General features: G+C 46.3%; 1 protein-coding gene across 5 annotated transcripts in view; it reads left to right on the top strand.

The window, feature by feature from the left end:
- The first annotated feature begins 1,876 nt into the window (after positions 1 to 1,876).
- The window catches only part of LOC142575873 (beta-1,4-N-acetylgalactosaminyltransferase bre-4-like), a 50,477-nt gene continuing 29,775 nt past the window's right edge, over positions 1,877 to 22,578 (top strand). For 2 of the 5 annotated variants that reach the window (XM_075685609.1, XM_075685610.1), the window contains exons 1-4: positions 1,877 to 1,979; positions 12,555 to 12,609; positions 18,586 to 18,657; positions 22,369 to 22,424. The gene's annotated coding sequence lies outside the window, so the exon portion shown is untranslated. Of the gene's footprint in view, positions 1,984 to 12,554; positions 12,610 to 18,585; positions 18,658 to 22,368; positions 22,425 to 22,578 lie in introns of all 5 variants that reach the window. The other 3 variants (XM_075685606.1, XM_075685607.1, XM_075685608.1) reach the window with 2 other exon arrangements.

Below are 22,578 nucleotides of genomic sequence, written 5' to 3'. Positions count from 1 at the left end.
GATAGCTTCGTGTGCACTGTGTTCTCACCGCTTAGTTCGCATTGAAGCTAGAGGCAGCACGAAGGTCGATTCGCTTGCTCCTGCTGCCGCGCTTTCTCATTCCAGCATTTTGACTGCGAGTTCCGGCGATCATCGAGTGAAATTTGTTCGTGTTTCCTTGTGGAAACCATGCTAGGTAATTGAGTTAGTAAGCGAATGTCTACAAGCTTATACGGCCGATAAAGCTAATATCCTTACTTCGTATAGCGGTGTACAAATTTGCTATGGCAATCGACTCTTGCCTTTTTGAGTGAAAGTGCAGTAAAGTTTGTTTGTTGTCCTTGAAGTTTGTCAAGTCTCCATAAGGTGACAATCGGTGTTGATGAAGCATGGACATTGGAGGTAACAAAATATGGGAGATATATTGCAATGAAAATATTTACACAGCCAAATGCAGCCTTTGCAGAAGAACACTGGTAAAAAACACCCAGGTAAACAGCACCTTACTCTTCTACTTTACTAAGTTAGAGCCTAGGCCAACTGTTATTACATACGACCAACCGCGTGTCCTTGTTTGACCACCAAGTGGCTATAGTCCAGGTTAGTGTTGCATCGTACAGACCCTTATTGACTCATAAGTTTAGTGATTACACCCTAGACTCAAAGGAATGCGTTCCTGACAGCCTTTAAATCCCCTTCAGTAAACAATAAAACGGGGAGGTGGCAGTTGCTCGCCCGCTTCAACATTCCCCTATAGAATGTGATTACTACTGCGTTTAAACCACCTACTGGATTGTGCCTAATGTCATTAACAGAGTGGTTACACTTTAGGAAAGCGTTTCACACTTTTTCAGATGATCGCTCTGTCTCTCTCCTATTCTCACGCTCTTAGCGATACTACGCTGCATGGGCGACGATGATTTCTGTCGTCCTGTTTCTGCGTAATTTGTGCGCACACCTGCTCTCATAGAATACCATCAGTTAACACGCGCATCGGGAATTAACAAGCATTCTTCAAAGGAGCGATGTCGAATCCTACGCTGTTACTATGCTGACCTGTGTGAGTATTTGACATTCTTTTGTTAAATGGGGGAATTCTCGGCACCATCTCCACGCAGGAAAAAGGTGCTTGCCATTATGTGTCCTTTGTCGTAAGCATTCAGAACTGGCAAAAGGTGGCGCGACATCAGCTCTCCCTGGTCTTTGGTGGCAGTGTCAACGCTCCCACATTCATGGGTAGGGATCAAAAGGTAATTACCCCGCATTCCAACGATTTGCGCGCATTCAATTACCGTGCAGAGGCAGAGCCGAGAAATTGCTTGTACACTTTGTTCGTCACGCCGCCTATTCTGCATGTTTGAGAAATGAGCGGCTTAACGCGTTCCCACCTAAAGAGTACTATGGGCTGATTTTCGCTCGCTGATACAATAAAGCATTGCCGCGATTGCACCATCCAACTTGTTAATTACACAATGGCATAAGTACACCAACAACCGGCATCAACCAGCCCGTGCAGAGGGAGAGCAGAGAAATTGCTTGTATAGTTAGTGCGTTACGCCGCATATTTTGTATAGGAACGGTAGATTGGGCGATTTGCTGGCTTAGAAACAGCGCTAACGGCACAGGACACAGCAAATAGGATGGGACACAGCTGTGTGTGTCCCAGCCTATTTTCTGTGTCCCGGATCGTTAGCGATGTCTTTAAACACCACAGGTATTCTGTATGTTTGATGGATAAGTGGCTTGAGTGCCAACATATTTTTGCTGCGGAGTAATGCGATGGTGTAATAGAATTCCCTTACATTGCAGGTGTCCTCGCACCGCAGCGGCGCAGAAAGGGCGCGGGAATGGATCCGCCATCTGTTTAACTCTCGCTGCGCCTGCTGTGAAAAGGTCGTTGTGCTACGCCATAGCCTGCCGTATACGTCAGTCGCCTTCCTTTGCTAAGACCAGCACAGAGGTTCGCTGCCGTGCTCCGGCTGTTTTCTCTGCTGGCGTTCGTAAGTATGTTTTTTCGCACACATTATGTCTTCGGATTTTGCAGTTTGCCGAGTTAAATCTTGTGTCTGCATGGTTGCCTCGCTTCTTTGGAAAAGTTCCTGAAATCACGAACAATTTTGTTTATTTGTACATGTCATAAGGTGATTTCTAAAGCACGGCGACCACTACGCACTTCGGGCTCCGCAATTATTTCCGACGCATGCAGTCCGATAAGGAACATCTTTCGATGCATGTTATTGTCACTCACTGGCAACGATCACTGGAAGGTGGATTTGGAGACCACCTAGGGTCTCTATAACGATTTGCCACGTTGTCATTGGAAAAACCACGTGGCATCGTATGAACAAAATAGAACATCAAAGAGAATAGAGTTAAACGGTGTCCAAGGGGAGAATTTCAAAACAGTACAGAAAGACGATATTGTTGTGATAGGCCGTTTACCACGCGACAACAGTCGGTCGCGGAGAACGTGTTAATGGTGAACGGGCTGACGACCTTGTCAAAACTGTCCTCTGTGATGATTAGTGACCACCAGGGAGGTTCTGCGATAGAAAAAACTGCCAAGACAAGTTCAACTAGGAGCGGCATTGCCAGGAGGGAACGTTCTTTCACTTCACGTGTCATTCGCCCAAACTGCCACGTCCGTGCCGGAGAAAGGGTCAGTGTGTATCCCCCTCCCCTACTCCGCTTTTGTTCAAAGTGATGTGCGTAGCTCTCTTCAGAGCGAAATGTTTACCAACCTCTGGATTGCTGGGACGTGACGTCACACGTGGCTGCTAACACCGGATTTGGTGAAGGCGACTGGAAAATGACAACGCAGCGGTTAAGAAGTGAGACCGACGCTTGGAGAGATCGGAAGCTGGAACTTGATTACGAACTTCGTGATCTTCTGTGCTTGCAAAACTTGTACATAATATAATATGAACGTGTTTGTTCAAATGACTTCGATATAGGGTCCAGCCCCATATTCCCTTACTCTCCATGGTGAATGGATACCACAAAACTTCGCACCCTCGGTCGCAACGTTGAACGGCAGCGGTGAGATAACCTGCGCGGCGCTTCGACTTCGGCGTGGTGAGTGCACGACCTTTTTCCTCGAGAGTTGACAGGCTTAACGCGGTTCGTCCTAATAACAAGGGTGTTAGACGCGTTGTTGAAAGATACTTCCTTTCTTTATACACTAAAATTAATGAGAAACTTGCGGAAAAAGAAAGCTAGCCATGGACAGGAAAACGTTGCGCAGAACGGATCTAAACACGAGATTTGGGGAATCCTGGATAGATTGTGGGAAGCAGTTAATGAAGACGGAGGTCATCGATGTACTAGAGGCAAGTGGCAGAAATGACGGGGATATCGTGGAAGCTTGGGAAGTTATCCAGGCCCAGACGGAACGCGAACGCGAAGAAAGCAGATGAAATAAGGTGGGACAAAGAGTACCACAGAAGGGAAGGGCAGGATGAACGCATAAGACGGGACAAAGAACACGAAACGGAAATGAAAGAAATTCGAAGGGAAACCTAGCAGCTCAGGATTCAACGGGCATGGGTTAGCCTGCACAATTTCAGGGGCGATGAAAGCATAGAATGTTTTCGGTCCTTCTTCGAGCAGGTATGCAGAGAGACAAAGCTCGACCGTGAAGTTCCGCCTCTGATACCCCTGTCACACGGGAATATTTAATGTCATTCGAATTGAATGGCATTCGCAGATAATCCCACTAATCGGGATTTACTGGGAAAATTTAATATCATTCTAATGGAATGACATTTGCCATCAAATGAGTTAGGGGAACTCATTCGTATTCGATTTCAAACCGAATGTATACTCTTGGCCCCTGATAGACAACAGCGACACGCAACGCAAAAATTACTGCGTGCATCAGAAAAGTCAGAAGATACTTTTTAGACTTATAAAAAAGAAATAGTTATGTTTACCGCGATGATATTTTCACCAAGGCCTGTGCTCAAGCGCTATTACTCTTTGCATCAGGAGTCCATCGCGGCTGTCGGGCATATTGAATGTGTTGATTGAAGTGCTTTTATTTGTGAATAATTGGCGTCGAAATGTTTTCTTCCGTTTTAAAAGTACTCGCAAAAGTTCATAAACGCGTTTAATTGGCACATAATTTCTTTCAATTTCACAAATTTCGTTCCACATCGTCATGGCTTTCATTTGCGAATTCCATTATATTTTACTGTGTAGCACCGCACGAGACCGAATGGCATTCGATGCATCGAATGCCATTCTATTTGAATGACATTAAACCTTCCCGCGTGACAGGGGTATTAGTTTGTTGGGGGTATTTCTCTCTAACGTGTGATGTTGCTTGGCTCGCCTCGCCGATGAAGACTTCAGGAATTACGATAAAGCTAAGAGTGCATTGCTCCGGCATTTTGATATTCCTGTTGGGTGCGAGAGAGCGCTCGAACGACGACTGTCTGTTCTTTGGAGGGGACTGAGGTTGCGCCAGTGAAAGATGAGCACAACATGTGCGAGGTCGGGAATCCTTAAGAGACAGAGCACGTCGAGAGCGAGGCCGTTGCCAATCTACAGAGAGGGGCCATTCCCGTGGTCGTCCCTTGGGAGGATGAGGCTTCTTCACGTAGCCATGAGGCGCGGGAAACCTTCCTCGTATCTGAACGCATGGGCGACTTTCCGGAATCGTCTAGGATATGGTGGATATGGTGGATCAGGATGTGGTGGCGGCCAAGCGAAGAAAGTACTTGACGCAGTCAGACGGAGTGAAGATCGCTCAGGGCTCTAGCTTCGGTGACCGCACAGTGCAGGTGTTCACCGAAACGGAATCAGCCACATATCCGAACTGCCCTCCTTGCGGAGACGAGGCTTGCTCCGGCAACCCTATTAGGGTCAGTGTAGGGCTGGATACCTTTCTCGTGCCTCAGCACTTGAGCGACTCCCTGACATTGCCGAGAATAGAGAGAGAAGTGCAGTATGTGGCGATTCAGAAAATCCTTCCTTGCAGAGACGAGGCCTTTTTTTTAGTAGCATTAAGGTCAAGGAGATGCTGGGAACCGTCCTCGTACCTGCGCACTATAGCCATCTTGATCTTCCGGAATCGACAAAAGTAGAGCAGAAAGCCATGGTTGCCAAACAGTGCAGTAACCCGGCGCTGGGGTTTTCAGCGGCACATTCGATGAGCACCTGGAAACGCAAAATTTATTTTAGACGACACCGGATCAGAAGAGCTAAGTGTTCGGCGCAGAGGAAGCTCGAGAGAAATGCCACATCCCAGATCGTAAGACAGAGGAACAGACCATCCCGCAGAACCGGAAAGGGTTCAGAGTGGTGGTTCAGAAAACGGAGGTGTCGTCAAAGGCTAACTGCGAGAGAACAGGGCGCGCCTCTGCAAGTAAGGGTGTAGTTGAAATGCTCAACCTGGCTGAACATGGGGAAGGCGACAGGTGGAAATTCAAGACGGTGGGCAAAACGAGAACAAGGCAAAAGAGGGAGCCAACGTTTCGAAGAGTGCACTTGTCTTTTTCTTGAAAAAGACAAGTACACTTGTCGAAAGGTTGGCTCACTCTTTTACATTGTTCTCGTTGTGCCCATCAACCTTTATGAGACATGCGCGTCGGAACCGGGCTAGTATAACATTCCTCGAAGTGGAATGCGCCAGGAGAGCGAGGACAAAGGGGGAGTGGCTCTTGTTCCCGCGTTGACAGCCTTCCTCGTCAGGGACGAGAAAGCAAGCCTCGGGAACGCAAAGTGGCAGATGACTGCAGTAGGCAGTGTATGTCTGGCACCATTTGTTGTCCTGTGCGTGGCCCAAAGGCCTTTAGGCTGCGACCGCATCGAGTGTTCGTTAATCATGAGTAATTGTCGAATTGAGTGCATCCATAAGCTTTCTTTTGTAGTTAGTGCGCAATACAATTTTTCTTTTGTTAGTCATTAAGGACGTATTACTTTTCATTTCAAAGATTTCGCGTTGGGCTCAGAGGTTCGTGTTGTTGTTTTTGTACGAGCCAGTTACGCGAATCATAGAGCGAAGCAGGTTTTGCGACACTGGTGACTAGTGGTTGCGCCGTTCTTTTTTTTTTTTTTTGTACATAAGCATTGATAGAGGAGGTTTGTAAAGACAAACCATTATTGAGTAATTTCATGTTTATGGAGTTGGTGCGGTATCGGTTGCAATTGCAGAATTTTTATCCGCTGAAGCGCGCTTGGAGAAGGATTTATTTTTCAAGGTTTTTGCGCGCAAATAGAGTGTAGGTTTTTTTAGGATTTAAATGCCACTCTATGGATTTAGTTTAGGGTTAAAGCGGTAAAGAGAGCCCAGCATGTTTCGCATTGAAAGCGCTGGTACTGGAAGGTGCCATTGACGGAACGAGCAACTCATCACGCGGCACTGATCCCGTTGACCATTTCTATCACTGTCAGGAGTCCCATGGTTCAAAAGGGCGCCTCTGTTTTCTCCGGCGACTCGTGAATCACACACCACGTAGGAGAATGTTAGTTCGGATAGGAAAAGTTTGAATAAGCAGGACACGTCACCGGGAGAGGATTCTGATTCTTTCTGCGAATTTCAGCCTATCCGTACCATGTGACACGACAGACAGTGGTCTTGGATCCGTTTCGAGGAAGAAGGGCTGACTCTGGTTCAGACGCCTGGTTTATTTTTTTTCTTTATGGCATTTTTATAAGCTGTGTAGCTAGATAAGTGTCTTACTCCTTGATAAGGAATATTAGGTGTCTTCTTATTGTTTGTATGTTCTAAAAGATCTCCATTTGTCGTTTGCCTCAGAGCTGCTTGAGTTGCGCCTTCTTTGATACACGAGTGATACGAAATTTATCAGAACGTTAGGCACGCCAGAGCACTGCACAGGCCGTTTTTTCAGGTCCGGGACTGGCACGAGCTCGAAAGTGCTATGCTCCGGCACGCCCGAGCCCGACTCGATAGTTTTAAACATGGCCCGCACCCGGCACGGGCACGAAAGATTTTGGTTTTTACGTGCCAGAACCACGATCTGATTACGAGGCGCGTAGTAGTGGAGGACTACGGAAATTTTGACCACCTTGGGGAGGGAGGAGGGGGAGGAGCTCCTAAATGTGCACCTAAATCTTAGTACAAGGGTGTTTTTGCATTTCGTCCCCATCGAATTGCGGCCCCAGTGGCCGGGATTTCTAGAGATAGTTTCGACTGTGTCAGGACATCGTCTGGCGTTGTTGCTGATAAATGAACAGGCAAAGTGGAAGGAATATTATATATTCAACGCATTATACTCGTGTGTTACCGTGCGATACGAAAGCCTGTGCTACATTTGCCAAATAGCTGCGCGGTAAAAGTTGTACCAAGGATATAAAAGAAAGCTGTTAGCCGCATCTTAATGAAACCAACGGCATATGGATTGCCGTCATGCGGCGCTCCTTAGAGTATTTTTTTTATATTCCGCTTAATCAGGTATTTACTAAGATGAATTATGCAAAATTGTTAAAATTCACTTTATGGCCTATAGTGCGTTTCGTCGTGTTGTAGAAGGGGTTCAGAAACGACCCATACAATTTTTTGTGGCAACGTACGTGCTGCGTCGTAATTTTTTTTTTCGGTGTTTCAAGAAATCCCGCAAATTCTGAAAGCGCCGTGCATCTTGCGTGGCTTGTGTCGCGGGAAATGTATAGACGCGCTTTCGTATTCGGCCGGGCTGGACGCGGTCGCCACCGCTCCGCTGACCAATTTTACTTCGCCTGTCCGAATAAATCTAAGGACGAAAGCATGCCTTGTCGGTGACCGTAAAGTTGCACTACCGTGGTGACTCGGGAATCGCACCTTTAAGCGATGGACCTTCTGCCAAAGTGACCTTTCACGGTTCTTCCCTTCAGTTTTACCATGTCGCAGGCTCGGGAAAGATGGAGTGGTGTTTTGGTTTTGTCGCAATAGCAATTATATGGACAATCCAGGCGCGTTCCAAGACGTCGTCGGCGACGCCGTCGCCATTGGGTTCAGTACAAAGTTGAAGCGCAATAAAACCACGGCCGCACACCGTATGCTGTGGGTGAAAGTGAAAGCATGCGAGGGTGGACCGAGCATGGCTGAGAGGCATAGCGGCTCGATATCGCACGTTCAAGAAAGGAAGACAGAGAGGAAGCGTGCTGTCTTCCATCAGGCGCAAGAAAGTAAAAGGGAGGGGGGGGGGTTAATTCGGCTGCGGATATGTATGGCGCGGCTGAGGGCGGCCGTGCGGGCCCTATCTCGAAAGCGATCTGCGGTGGGTAAAGGGTCTACGCGTGCTGCGGGCGGATGATTTCGTGTGCGCTGTGTTCTCGCCGCTTAGTTTGCGCTGAAGCAAGAGGCAGCACAAAGGCCAATTCGCTCGCTGCTGCTGCCGCTCTTCCTCACGCCAGCGTTACGAGAGCGAGTGTCCGTGGTAATCGAGTGAAACGTGTGCGTGCTTGCATGTATGCGCCTGACAACATGCTTCTTAATTTAGTCATTAAACAAATGTTTACAAAAGGTTATGCAGCTGATAAAACAACTAACCTTAATTCGCATAGCTGTCTGACAATTTGCTATCGTAATCAATGCTTCACATGCCACGCAAAACTGCGACTGTCTTCATTTGACTGACATCACCGCCGTGAGGCTCACTCTTGTATGCGGCTGATGGCCAGGCTTGGTGGAATATTCTATTATCGAGCAGTGTGAATACACGTCAGTTCTTGGTTGGTCTTTACTGGTAGCGGTAGCTTGTACAAACGTAGATATACCAGGTAGCGAACCTTCCATACCCGACCACACGTCCAAAACATGGCCGTTCATCGGAGGTTCATGGGGCTTAGCACCATCTGTGCGACGAGGGAACACTTCCGGCTGAAGAAAAAAAGTCCACTTTCACCCGAAAGGCGGAAAAACCATTGCGATAGCAAATTAGTAGAAAGCTAGACATAGCAAGAACAGTAATTTTATCGGCCATATAAATTTCTAAACGTTCCCTTACTAAATATATTACCAACTACGGTGTAACGGACGTACAAGCAAACATAAACACACCTCTCGCGATGACCGCGGAAATTCGCCGTCAAAACGGTGAAGTGAGGAAGCGTGGCAGCAGCAGCGGGCAAATTCACCTTCAGACTGCCTCTCTCTTCAACGCGAACTAAGCGGCGGAAACACAGCGCACGTGGCGCTATCAGCGAATGGCGTGCACATCAGGGCACGCCAATGGCTGATAGCGCTCCAGCGGCTGTGCCATACGCAGCAGCCGATGGAGCAGAACGCTCCCTGTCTTTCCCCTCCACCCGGTGCCTTGAGCGGGCAGAAGACGGCGCGCTTCCTGGCCAGTTTCCTCGCTTGCGCACGAGAGATTGAGCCGCCATCTTCGCCTCACCCTTGCGCACTATCACTCGCACAGACAGCATATATGGTGTGCGGCGATGATCTTATTGCCCTTGGACTTTACACTGAACATCACGGCGACGCCGACGGCAGGAATGTGCCTGGTGTGTCCCTACAATTGCTATCGCAATAAAAATGTCATAACATATCCGTTGAAAACAGAAGTGACGTCAATTTTGTTGTTAAATGCGCAAAGTTTGTTTCAGTGGCATGCCATTAAAACTGTACTCTCGAATGCCTAGGCGTATTTCGACTTGATGACCGTTTTGAGCGTTTAGCGGAAAGCGATGCAACGAAACGTCAGCCATGCGAGTTTCGACGTAGCACCCGCGCACGGAACGTCATTTCTTTCCATATGCCAAAGAAAGCTTTGGATGTATATGGCTTGTCACATCGTCGGACGCCAAGCCCTTCAGTCCAGCGCTGCCACACGAATGCAGCTAAAGTAAAGAATGATCTAGAAGTTGGTTGTAACTCACTGCCCTTCACTTAACACGTCTAATAACGAGGAAACACACTTCACAAACGCCTCGCCACCAGGGTTTAAACAAACTTTGACAAGCAAAAGAAGACAACATGTGAAAAGGGCGTCTTTAGGAGGTTAACGCCTCTTCACACTTCAAGAGCTGCATCGTACAGCAATTGATAGCGGTGTGAATGTCGGTGTGAATAGCGGCGTGAATGTCGGTGTAACGTTCGCCGAACAAGAGGCACTTATTGTCAATGAGAAAGCAAAAATCTTTTCTTTCCTTGGCACACGTATATTAAATTGAGTAAAAATTTTATTTTCGTTGAATGAAATCAAACGGCGTCTTGTTTTGTTTAAAAACTAGTTTTTCTTTCTTATTCTTTGTTCCCTCCTCATATAGACGCACTTGAATCGCTACTCGCGTAACTACCCTCACTGATGTCGGTGACAATTGGTTCTGAACCGCGATTTCCGGTAGCTTCACGATCCATTTGCGTTGGCCTTGGTTTATATCTTCTTCGGCGCTTCGCGCCTGCGATCGTTAGGCCACTCACGTAATGCCTCACCCCCGGCCACGTCCTCGCGAGGATACTAGAAAAGATATTTCGCGAGGCTCGATGCCATTGTGTAACTTAATGGCGTCACGTCATCAACATCATCATCAGCCTATTTTATGTGCACTGCAGGACGAAGGCCTCACCCTGCGATCTACAATTACCGCTGTCCTGCGTCAACCGATTCCAACTAGCACCCGCAAGTTTCCTAATTTCATCGCATTTTGTGCCTAATAGTCTTCTGCCGAACTGTGCGGCGCTTCCCTTCTCTTGGTACCCATTCCGTCACCCTAATGGTCCAACGGTTATCTAATCTGCGCATTACATGACCTGCCCAGCGCCATTTTTTTTCTCTTGAAGTCTATTACAATATCGTCTGTACCCGCTTGCTCTCTGATCCAAACCGCTCTCTTTCTGTCTCTTAAATTTATGCCTAGCATTCTTCGTTCCGTCACTCTTTGCGCGGTCCTTAACTTGTTCTCAAGCTTGTTTGTCAGTATCCAAGTCTCTGCCCCATATGTCAGCACCGGTAAAATGCACCGATTGTATACTTTGATTTTTCATGATAACGGTAAGCTCCCAGTCAGGAGCTCACGATGCCTGCCGTGTGCGATCCAACCTATTTTTTTCTTCTGTGAATTCGTCACGCGAAAGTGATATTATCGTCGAAATTGCTTGTCCATGAACGTACGTGCTCCTTTTGGCATGGGAGATCAGGTAAGCGCACCACCGGCCTCGGTGTAGCGAACAGCAATGGACCGCGAAGGCGGATGCAAAGCCCACTAAAGTCAGACTTCATGGAGTCATGCCTTTACGTCCTCACTGATTACCTAGACCCCTGCTGTTTGCAAAGGTCCTCCGCCTGGCGATGCAACTACAAGTCCCTCGTTGTCTTCCTTCCCCTCACTTGATAGTCACAGGCCTGCTACACTTTCATCCCCGTTTCCCAGTGAGTCAGCTTCCAAGCCATTGTGCCGGCCCCTTTCACTGCCAACTCCACTGCCGACTACCCTGCACTGCACCACCCCCGCGGGCCCCACGCCATTACCTTCCACTATTATTTACTTTCACTTCGCCGGGCCTTGAGCGGCCACTACAGTCCGGAGCATCGTCAGCCCCAGTCACTCTACCTTCCAAGCCATTGCCACCCCTGATTGGCGCCACCTCCATGGATGGATCTCAAGCCGCATATGGAAATCGGTCCACCTAGTTGCTCTTTTATTGCGATAACAACTACAAGGACCCTACAAGTAAATTTCCTCCATCACGTCGCCATCGGCGTGGCCGGCATGTTCTGCATAAAGTACAAGTGTGATGAGATATTATCGAGCCCCGGGACGTCGTTTTGCTTCAAGCGCAAGGAGAAGCGTGAGAAAGTGAGCCGAGAAGTATGGTGGCTTTATGGCCGCTGTCTTCCGTTTACCCACTGTGTGCAAAAGAGGGGGTTAGCGCGCGTTAAGGAGGACGAAAGGAGGCAAGTGAGCGCGCTATGCTGGCCGAGGGCTGGGTTTGCAATTACATTATAATACGCGACAAGATACTCGGCCAACAAGCACTTGACATTTAGATACAAGATACTACCGTAATTATTGTATCCGATACGATGTTTTACGTTTGTATCTTAAGATACTTCGATACATTCGCAAATTTCTTATTACAGATGTATATGATGTAGCAGAAAACGCGTATGCAGAAAATTGTTTGCATGAAGATTTCCTAACTCATCCTCCTGGTGGCACACCCTCTCTCTCAACCTTCTGATCTCATCCATGACGTCATGTAGGCATTGTTTTGTTTGTGAATAATTTCCAGTTGCATATCCGGCAACCGTCAATGGCGGAAGTGAAGCTGGACCGAGTGTGGTATGGGAGTTTCCACACTCGCCTATTGCTACACGTGACGGCCTCTGACAGCTGCCCAAAGGAAAAATCCACTTAGTGAAGTGCGCTAAGGGACCTGATTTCGATATTGAGGCTGGAATTCAGTCAATCAAAGGCAAATTCATCAAAATTTTATAAACAAGCTAGCTGGATATACGAAAAATAAACCACAATTTCTAAAAAAAAAACATTTTAAGCTGTTTGAGTGGCACGGGAATTTTTCGCAGGCTATGGTCAAGAAGTACATCTATCACTGCATGCTGTATCATATACGGCATCATATACTTGTGCTTTTAGTCTTACAGTGATGTTTTTTTTTTCAGAAAACTTCCGATGCGACCCCGGCGTGCCAATGACTGATGACGTCAAAAATTTCAGGTCTGCAAATTGTTTAAACTTTTCTTTCTGTGTGTGGCTGCTTCTATCAGACTATGAACTTGACGAAAAACAAACACAGGAGAAACGTTCATAAAACTTGGGCTTTCTTTCTTAACATTAAAATAGCAGCTGTTGGTAGTTCGTATACTCAAAGCAGTTCACTGCTCAGGAAAGCACGGGGCAAGTATTTAAGCTAGAATAACGGCAACGCTTATTTTGCTTTACACTAAATATGGGCGGTTGTGGCGTTGCAGGCAGGGCCACGTATTTTTGAAGATTAGTCCGTATAAGTTCATATCAAAATTAAGTTTCTACAAGCGTCAGATTAACAGTGATGATACACGACTTTGAACCTGCTTATTCGCAAGGTGTGAGAGCAGTGGATAACCTTCAACTAAATGAAAGACTTTATTTGTTTTGTTGTAAAACACTTCTGCACAAAACGGTAGCACGTTTGTTCCATCGGTGAAGAGCTTATTAGCTCATCCTATGAAATCGGGGGAAATTGACGCGGTTAGTTTTTGTTGTACGTTGTGTCTTTACGCGTGATTAGCTACAGCAACGCACCACAGGCAACACTTTTACAACATACATAGTTTTCTCGGACACAATATTTACGCTAGTTATAGTTAAGTAGAAGGTTCTTTACTCACTCTGCGCAGGAATTTCGCGTAGTATTGTTCTTACCTAACTTTACAGCTCAGATGGTGAGAAAGTCGTTATTGTGCTTCTGAAGAGGAACATGCTTTTGTAAAGGACTTACAGCCAACTAGAATTACTATAATGTCGCGGGACTGGCGCCAGGGCTGAGTACCTTTAAAGGGGCCTTGAACCACGCCTCGGGCTTGGTGAAATAACAAAGTCCGCGGGTAGCATACGCTGCTGTGAACATCTCAGCCAAGTTTTGCTGTCGTACTTGGAGCATGGAGCTCGCAGGCGGATCGCGAAGTGACCTTTCTCCCAAACGTCCTCTTTTCAACAGAAGGCCCAGTCCTCATTCTCCTCTAGATGCAGCATTTTGTCATCGCACGCACTATGTCATCATTCCGTTAGACGGCTGCTATTGGCCGATAGCTAGCATGAAGCTGCGGTCGAGCTACATGGCGTAGATACCGCGGCCGCCGCGGGTTGCCGCCACGAGTCCACTGGCTAAGCGCACTGCGGCTCGATGAGGACAACCGCGTTTGGCTTATGTTTAGCATGTCGTGTAGGCACCAAAGGAGGAAGTCGTGGCGTGTCCTAAATGAAATTTGAACGGCGCGCTATGGTGACATTTAACAGGCGGAGCGTTGTGGGCAGGTCCCAATGAGCCGTAGCCTTGAAGCGCAAGGCATTGAAGAAGTAACGGGAGCACACAGTGGAGGCCATATTTGGTTAGCAATAACTCCGCTTCTGCGTAACGCGTTCACGTACATTTGTGGCAAAGTATTTCTGAAATAGCGTATTTTCACTTCAAATGACTTTCTCCAACGCGATAAAGAATAGTTCAGGGCCGCTTTAAGCAAAGAAAATAGTGACTGCGCTGTATTCGACCACGCTTCAAGATGTTGCTAGCCTCGTAGACAGCTGCCTTTTAATTCTTCAGAAGGGGTGGTAAAATTTAGCGGAGTAAAACGTAACAGGGTGTTTCAGGAAAGCGGAAGCACAATACCATTTAGAGCGTGTGCGAGCTTTCCGCACAATGACTGTTTTAGTACGCTACAGCGACAAATCCACGCGAAGCACTCACTAGACAGGACAGTGCTAATTTCATAGGGCTGTATAGTGGCCGGTACGGTAGCAGTAAACGTGCACGGCGAAAATACCAGGACGAATTTCTGTTTGATTTGGTTGTTAGCTAATAATAAATCAAATAAGCTACGCGGCCCTTTGGTTTCTATATTTAGCTTCCAATTCCCCAGCACAAAATCTTACGTTATACCAAACTCAGGACAACCAAATTCTCCTTAAGAGCATCCCCTTCCTGCTGCACTCCGAACGCGGAGTGCAGCACGGAGGCAAAAGACGCGAGGAGGAAAGCGGAGAAGAAGGTGCAGCGCAGTCAAGAGGCGGAAGGCGGAGGAGTCTATGACGAAAGGGGTGAGGAGGAAAGCGGACGCCGGCATCACCAGGCAGGCATGCGGTCAGCGCGGAAACAAAGCGCTGGTGTAGGCTTCGAACCCCCTGAGCATGCACTACTTTGCCTGCTGCGCCACCGGTGGTAGATAATGCGCTCCGCTCGGGTCATGCTTTTTCGGCTTCACGCCGTCTTTTTGAATGATAAGCGACGCAATCGGTGCAAATGCTTCGTGTACCGCTTCGGCTCACGAGCTGCGTCAGCAGAAGCTCAGCGCCGCCGCCGAGAGCACCTTGTCCTCCAGGATGAAATTATTTGCCATAATATATCGCGAATTCAAAACACCGATACCGCTGCACTCGAAATTCGTATTAGGGAGTAACGTAGTCACCGTTGAAATTTTTTTATGGCATTTGCAGAATCAGTGGCGAAGTTTGCATGTGGTTACTTTTGTAGTAATATCTGCAACGAATGAAATGCGTTCAGCGTTCACTGCGCACGCGACTCCACTGCCTGACGCTATAAATGGTATCTTTAGTTGTTTTCAAGTGGAAACATCCTTAACTGCTGGAAATAATGAATACACAAATGTATGACAGTACAGTGACTATTATCTCAACGTAGACCTGCATCGCACTAAAGTGCGGCCAGCTTGACACATATTATTTATTATTATTTATTTATTCCTCAGCTGCCTCTGGAGAGAGGTTGTACATGAGGGCTGGGCAGTTTCAAAGGTGTTCGATGGCAGTCTTGAACTCAGTCGCACTGGAGTGGTTCGCCGCTTCTTCCGCCAGATGATTCCAGTCTCTCGCTGTACGTGAGAAAAACGAATGCAGATGGGACGATGTGCGCGCAAGCTGGGGCCATACTGACTTTGAATGATTAGTCCGGGATGAATGGCGGTGAGCGGGCGATATGACGCTATTACCAATCGAGGCACGATAAAGCTTGGGATATAGAATGAGTGTGGACACTTGACATCTCGTTTCCAGACAAGAAAGATTCGCATTAGATTTTATTGCTGTGACACTAGTATATCAAGAATAGTCATGGAAAATATGCAACTACATGAGTGCGCCGGTAATTCATTTCAATATTGCTTACACTTTTAGCTTTATGACACAAGAATAAATCATCCCACGTCTGGCTTGCATCAACAATACTGTGGATATTACACATGAAAAATATAACTCCGCACTTCTCGTGGTGAAGTGGCGGCTGCGTGGTAATGGGCGACTAAAGTTGTGCCTAGTGCGTGCGTCATTGCACACGTGACGTCACTATCTCCCACGTGTCACTTGCTGTTCGGATTCCGTCGGAGCTGTGTCTATTGCGATGCACTCCGAAGCGTCTACCTCAGCGGCAGCTGTGAAACGTGGTCGCCCACGGAATCACGCCTCAGAAGACGAAGCAAGGGAACCCATATGAAGACGACATATTCACGAAAGACCTACCATTAGGTATAAAATAAAATTAATCGTTCTGCAGCAACATGTTCCGAATGTTTCCAGCCTGCGGCCAACGTATGCGCAAACACACGCACCGATTCAGGAGAAATAACTTTAATGCACGTCGAAAACATCAATAGAAAACTCTTCATCAAAGAAATTATAATGTTTTCGCATTCCCACACCTAAGCAGTCTTAAGTGTCTCTGCAGAATTTCTTTAGCGCGATAAGGAGAGGCCTGCTAGACTACACGTACGGCTATGTCACGAAATTTTTGACACGAAGCTTTCAGACAACTGGCACGTTCGTCACATCGCGTCGCAACAATGTGCGGCGACCTTTCAGGCGCTGTGTACAGAATTGTGTAAATGGTGAACTCGCACCTTTTTCTCCGAGTCTGTTAGAGATGCTAACATTTCGGTAGTCCAGCCGCATTCTCCACTCTTCAGCTTGCAAGAGTGGGATTTACAGCACCAGATAAGCAACGCACATACACAAAAAATTTCATTTGTAAAATATACAGCGTGGCAGCGAGCAATGTAGAGTCGCCAGATAAGCTACCTATCAACAATGCGTTGTGCGTTTGCAGCATTGCCAACGGATTGAAAGATATTGCCTGCTGATATAACGATCGTCAGAGTGTCTCAAGACCAAATTGCAACACCGGCAACACACCAGCTCTCCTCTCCGAATCGCAATTAGTGTAATATCCCAAAAAGTGCAAAATGTGTCATCGTTGGCGCGCTCGGGTCTATCTACGCAAAGCGGTGCGAAGCGTGGAGCATCGAACTGGTTATTAAATGGACTGCTCGCGTTCCTCTGCAGCGTTTGTCTTGTCTTGTCTTGTCTTGTATCCTAAACAGTGGCGCATACCAACTATACGGGATTGGCCAAGGAGGTGCTTTTCCGTATGCTTAGAAGTAAAGGAAAACTAGATTTGAATAGTAGAGCGTGGGACTACAGAAATGTCATTTAGTAGTGTAATGAAAATATTGTTAAGAATTTTGATAAAATAAGTTAACGTAAAGAAAGGAAATAATAGAAATTATTGATAATTTTAGAAATTCAGTAAGGTACTCTTCTTGTCTCTCTAATGAAATTGTAAACTGCAAGAAAAGCATCCCTCTTGCTTGATCCGAGTGAATTGGCCCCAAAAGAAAGAATGGTTGGCGAGGCTAGCGATATCGCAAGTTTGATAAATGAGTTTTCTAATTGTTTTCTTTGTCTTAGAGAACGGCGGGACGAGAGAAAGTAATGTTCGATAGTTTCAGGTGCACTGCAGAAAGAACATAGAGACATAGCCAGGCTAGACCTGTGTAAGTAAAAATTTAGAGGAGGTATACGACATCTCAATTTTGTAAAAGAAACTTCCAGTTGCCTTGAAGGACATCATTTCTATGGGAATCCAAGTTGGTGGAATTGAGCAGACGGTGTTAGCATGAATATTGCAGAGTTTTGCGTTATAGAGAAATTTCTGTACCTAGCCGCGGTGACATAAGCTGATGTCGGCAAAACAGATATAATAGGGCCGTTAGGAGATGCTCGTACGAGTGGATCAGCGATGTCGTTCAAGTGCAGCCCACGATGTCCCGGTACCCAATGCAAACATACTTTCCGTTTGTACTTAGGTACCATCGAACGAAATGTTCGTTGAATTCTTGAATTTAAAAATGCAGTAAGTGATGTGCATACAGATAGTGAGGCGGTCACAATAACAGCTAATGGGTCATTTTGGGGAGTTTTCGTAATGCTAATATAATCGCTAGTAATTCTGCCTGAAATATGGGTGTGAAGTCGGGAAGCCGAAGAGAGTAAGGCTATTCAAGATATTCAGAGAAGATCCCCACTCCTGCCTTCTCATTGCACACGGAAGCGTCAGTAGCTATAACATTGTCAGTGGCTTACTGGTGTATGTCGCCGTGTAAGATATTAAATCTCGCCTTGGTAATAGTTTATCATGATTTGAAAGTATGTCGTCGAACTAAGTTTTGAGGTCTGTTGAGGCCCCATTGAAGCTCTATCCAGTTGAGCGTTCTCCTCGCCTATTCTCACCCGAGAAACCAGTGACTATTCTCATTCAATTAAATATCACTATATATCTCAGCCCATTCGATAAGAAAACCTGCTCAATGTAGGCAATGCTATTCGCTTCGAAAGAAAACACAGAAGTGAACTCCTATACACGAGGGGCGCATTTAATCGGGCGTTTCAAACAACGCTGCGTGTTACCGCCCTATGCTTGCGTCGATCGTTACCTAAATTTGACGTGATGATATGGAATAAAAAGAGATTGGAATAGCGGTGCTTTGTTCGGAGGTATCTCGTGCCGACAGGTACTACCGTGCTACTACGTGCAGGAAAACGATGACACAAGCTGGCAGGGCCGGCATAGCTTTCATACAGTCCACTGTAGCAAGCAAGACTGTCTAACCTGAAGTTTTATGCTCCTGTCACACGGGCAAATTTCAGCTGCTTCTATGCACCAGCCTTTGCGTCACCTGGCGTTCAGTTTCTGGGGCAAACGGAAAGTGCACAGATGATGTAAGTAGTGTTCTTCAAAAAACTTCATCAAACTAGAAAAGTCAGTATAGTTATGTGTGATTATCGACTACGGCGAGAAATCACATGGAGCTTACATATAATTGAAAGTACATTAAAGTATGCCAACGCGCTGGCTTGCACGCGGGAAGTGCTTATGTCTTACTGCGCCTTCTAGTCCATGCGCCCGTGGTCCAATGGGTTGCTATGCTAGGGATGATCTCTTTTAATGTTGCCATTGGAAATTTTATTTGTCTTTATTTATTCAACATAATGTATCACATATATATAACACATATATCATTATATTCGTAACATCACAGCCACAAGTGGTCCCAGGGACACATACGCAGTAGCACATAGCGGCCCACGTTTTTAGGAAGCGTTACCTCTGGGATCGGCCCACAGTAAGAGGCTAGAGACATACTCGATACGGAAAAGTGGTAGCAACTCGCTAACACAGACTTTGTGTTTAAAAAAAGTCGCAGTTTTGCCCGCCGGGCAAATCATCGATTGCGACAGCAAATTTGCATACAGCTGTATGAAGTAAGCATAGCAGTTTTTGGCCATATAAACTCGTAAATATTTGCTCAGTAACCAAATTAACAGGCATGGCATCACGCGTCCACACACAAACATAAACACATCTCAGTCAATGAGCGCGGACACTCACTGTCAAAATGCTGGCGTGAGAAACAGCGCAGCAGCCGCGAGAGTATCGACCCTGGTGCTACCTGTCGCTACAAGGCTGAGGGACCAGAACACAGCGCACGCAAAGCTGTTAGCTCTCTGCGCACCTAGACTCTGTACTCGTCGCTGATCGCTTTCAACATAGGGCCGGCGTGGCCGCCGCGAGAGCTGGAAGCATCTCCCGCCACTCTCCACGAATACGGCGTGCTCCCTCGCTGCCTTTCTACCTTGAGCGCGCGAGATCAAACCACCATCCTCGGCTGACCCTAGCACGCGTCCACAGCATACGGCGCGCAATCACGGTGTTATCGCTCTTGGACTATATGCGGAACATTACGGTGATGCCGACGCCGGTGGCGGAAATGCTTCCAGTGTCCATATAATTGCTATCGCAATAGAAGAAGCTACGGGACGCGTTCAAACGTCTCATGGTACACGTCACAAATGTCTCTACCAAAGAGATAGATACGCCTTCCACGGAGTAGAACAGGAGCACTCCAGGGAGTTTTTCTGTCAGTTCTCTGACATGAGTCGTCCGACTAAAGACTCTCCAACGCATTTGGATGATCGTAAAGGGAGCTGTGCCGAGGTCCAACGTATTCGATATGCCGACGTATGAGAAGTGGGGAAAGGGAAGAGAATGTGTGCCATCTCAGGAGACAAGCAGCTCTATTGAAGAAGAACGGCAATGTGAACAGTGCACTTCAACGCTCTTGGCGGAATTTCCAGCTGTTCTAGGACTGCGTAAGCTACAGCCTTCCATGAGAACTGCATGAATAATCACAGACTCGTTATCATTGTGCCTCCCTTACTTCTACCGGAGAGTAGCAGATATTCAGAACTTTATGCTCACTGGCTCCAAGTCATTTGTCGAGCTTACGGTTAGGATGGCCACTTGGACACAAAGGTATCTCTTTGAACAAAGCGGCCTTAGGTTGGCCAAAACTTCCTGTATTTACTCTTCTTCCAGCGACGGGTTTCATTACATCTGTCCGGCTTCGAAGATATAGCCCTTTGACGTTAAAATCAACTCTAACGTGCGCCGCGAAACTACAGCACTTACAATTTCAATACAGCAGAAAATTTTGCAATACAATAAAGCCATAATTCACAATAAAGAGACTGAAATGTTTAGTCACGCCCCTCAATTTACGCATGCATCGATCTGATCTTATCCTTTTTGCGATTTTTGCAACGAATTAGAAAGACTTGAACATAACTTTCTGGGCTGCCGGCGTTTATCCTCCCTGAGGAAATGGTCATTGTAAAATACAATGCGACCACTCGTTCTGCCAATGAACTGCCCGGTGCTGTGGTATTTTGCATCTTCTGCGCTTGGACACTCACACAGGAATTTATACATAACCATAGACAAGTTCATTGTCGAATCTGATCGAATGCAGTGTTAAGCGTATTTATCGTGTCATTTTTCAGTCATTGTCTCTTTTGTATATATATATATATATATATATATATATATATATATATATATTCTTTTTTTGGGTGTTCTATGAGAATGACGGTTTACTAAATTGTCTTGAATATTACTTCGCTTCACATGGTTGTGAAAAAACTGATTTTTAAGTTTATTTCTTTAGCACATTTTATTTTTTTTACTTATATTTCTATTTCTATTCAATATCTACATGACTTTTGGCTAATCCTCCTAAGTGCACATTTGCCAAGTATTTTAAGGTCATCCTCAGCATCATTGCTTAAGAGGTATCAGAAGACAAAATAGACGAAAGAAACAAAATATGTACCTGCGGACATTTAATGAAAACTGTTGTGAAAAGCAGTAAACATGTGCATATGTAAAGATGCAATACGCAATTGGTTGGCTGTGTGTGCGTTACTACCTAACATAGCATGCCGGGGAACGCATTTTAAGCTATCGCTAACAAAGATTTCAAGCAAGGTTGGTTCCACAGGGACTGCTTCTTGCAATTTTTGTGCCACTCAGATGCCTTCTTGCACGCTCAAATATACGTGTAACTGCAGGAGTATCGTACATGGTATGCCACAACTCTTAACGTAAAAGGCGCAACCAAGAGTTACTTTGGAAAATTTATGTTGTCTTTCAAATATGTGGCCTAAAGAAAGGACTGCCTCATTGTTTCCTAAGAAAATAAAAATTCGTGCTGTTCAGGGTTAAGGATGAGTAAGGGTAACCAAAGGAACGCTGACGTGCAAGCGACTCAGAGATTCGCATCTGCAAAGACCATGTAATAACTGCAGTTTCTCTGGAGGATCGAGTGAGCGCAGGTAATTATGGGTAACATCAAGCGAACGCCGTTGCCACAATGTCGCATCGCGGCGAAACATGCTCATGCACCATGCTGCATCGGTTCTGGGCAGAGGAGTCAAATTAGTGTTTTCCATCATATGTTACTGGGACAGCTGTTTTGGTACAATTGCTGCCGAAATTAAATGACCTGGCACTCGTTGGAAGCAAATTTTGTGACCGTTGCCACAGCGTAGTGGCGCATTTCGCGCACTTCGAATACGAGTGGTTCGGAGGACCTACGGTGAAGAGCTGACAAAAAATATTGCCCTTAATTATTTGAACGACCTGCATCCCGGATGATAGCGAGCACAAAAACCACTAACCTCATGAGATTAAAAATTTTAAACTGGATCAATAGATTTACGGGTGCAATAGCTGAACGGTGGAGCAGAGCAGAGCGCAAGTGCCGTCAGTGTGTATGGATTTGTTCAGAGTAAGACTTAGGCAAAATTTGGAAACTTATTTACGTAGGGACAAATGTGTACAGGGGAGCTTTTTTAGAACAAAGACGCGTAATTGGGGTTGGTACAGACATCATACAGCAAACAATGATATTGAAGAATGTGTAGATAACCCCGGCAGACATATGCGGTGAGCTTTGATTGTGCTTGATCATCTTTGGGCAAGGAGTGCTCATTCTCGGCAGAAAAATCCAGATAGGCGTTACATACGTTATTTAGGAACGGAAAATGCTCAAAGAATGTAGCAAACGAGAGCTTGTTTATTTTGTCGTGCAGGTACCACTCCTGAGCCCAGGCTGGCATCTGATACCTCAAGCAGGTCCTTCCAAAAGGTTTGCTGATACTTACTTTCGAGCTTTTATCTCATGCTTTCTCTTATCTCTTGTAGATGGTGCACTAAGCATGCAGTTTATGAGAGGATATAGCACAGTTAATACACAATTACAACGTATTTGTGCTGCAAACGATCATACGAATGAACACGTT

Source organism: Dermacentor variabilis, chromosome 3, assembly GCF_050947875.1.
Source record: "Dermacentor variabilis isolate Ectoservices chromosome 3, ASM5094787v1, whole genome shotgun sequence".
NCBI classification, from domain to species: domain Eukaryota; kingdom Metazoa; phylum Arthropoda; class Arachnida; order Ixodida; family Ixodidae; genus Dermacentor; species Dermacentor variabilis.
This window is presented reverse-complemented; position numbering and strand designations above follow the sequence as displayed.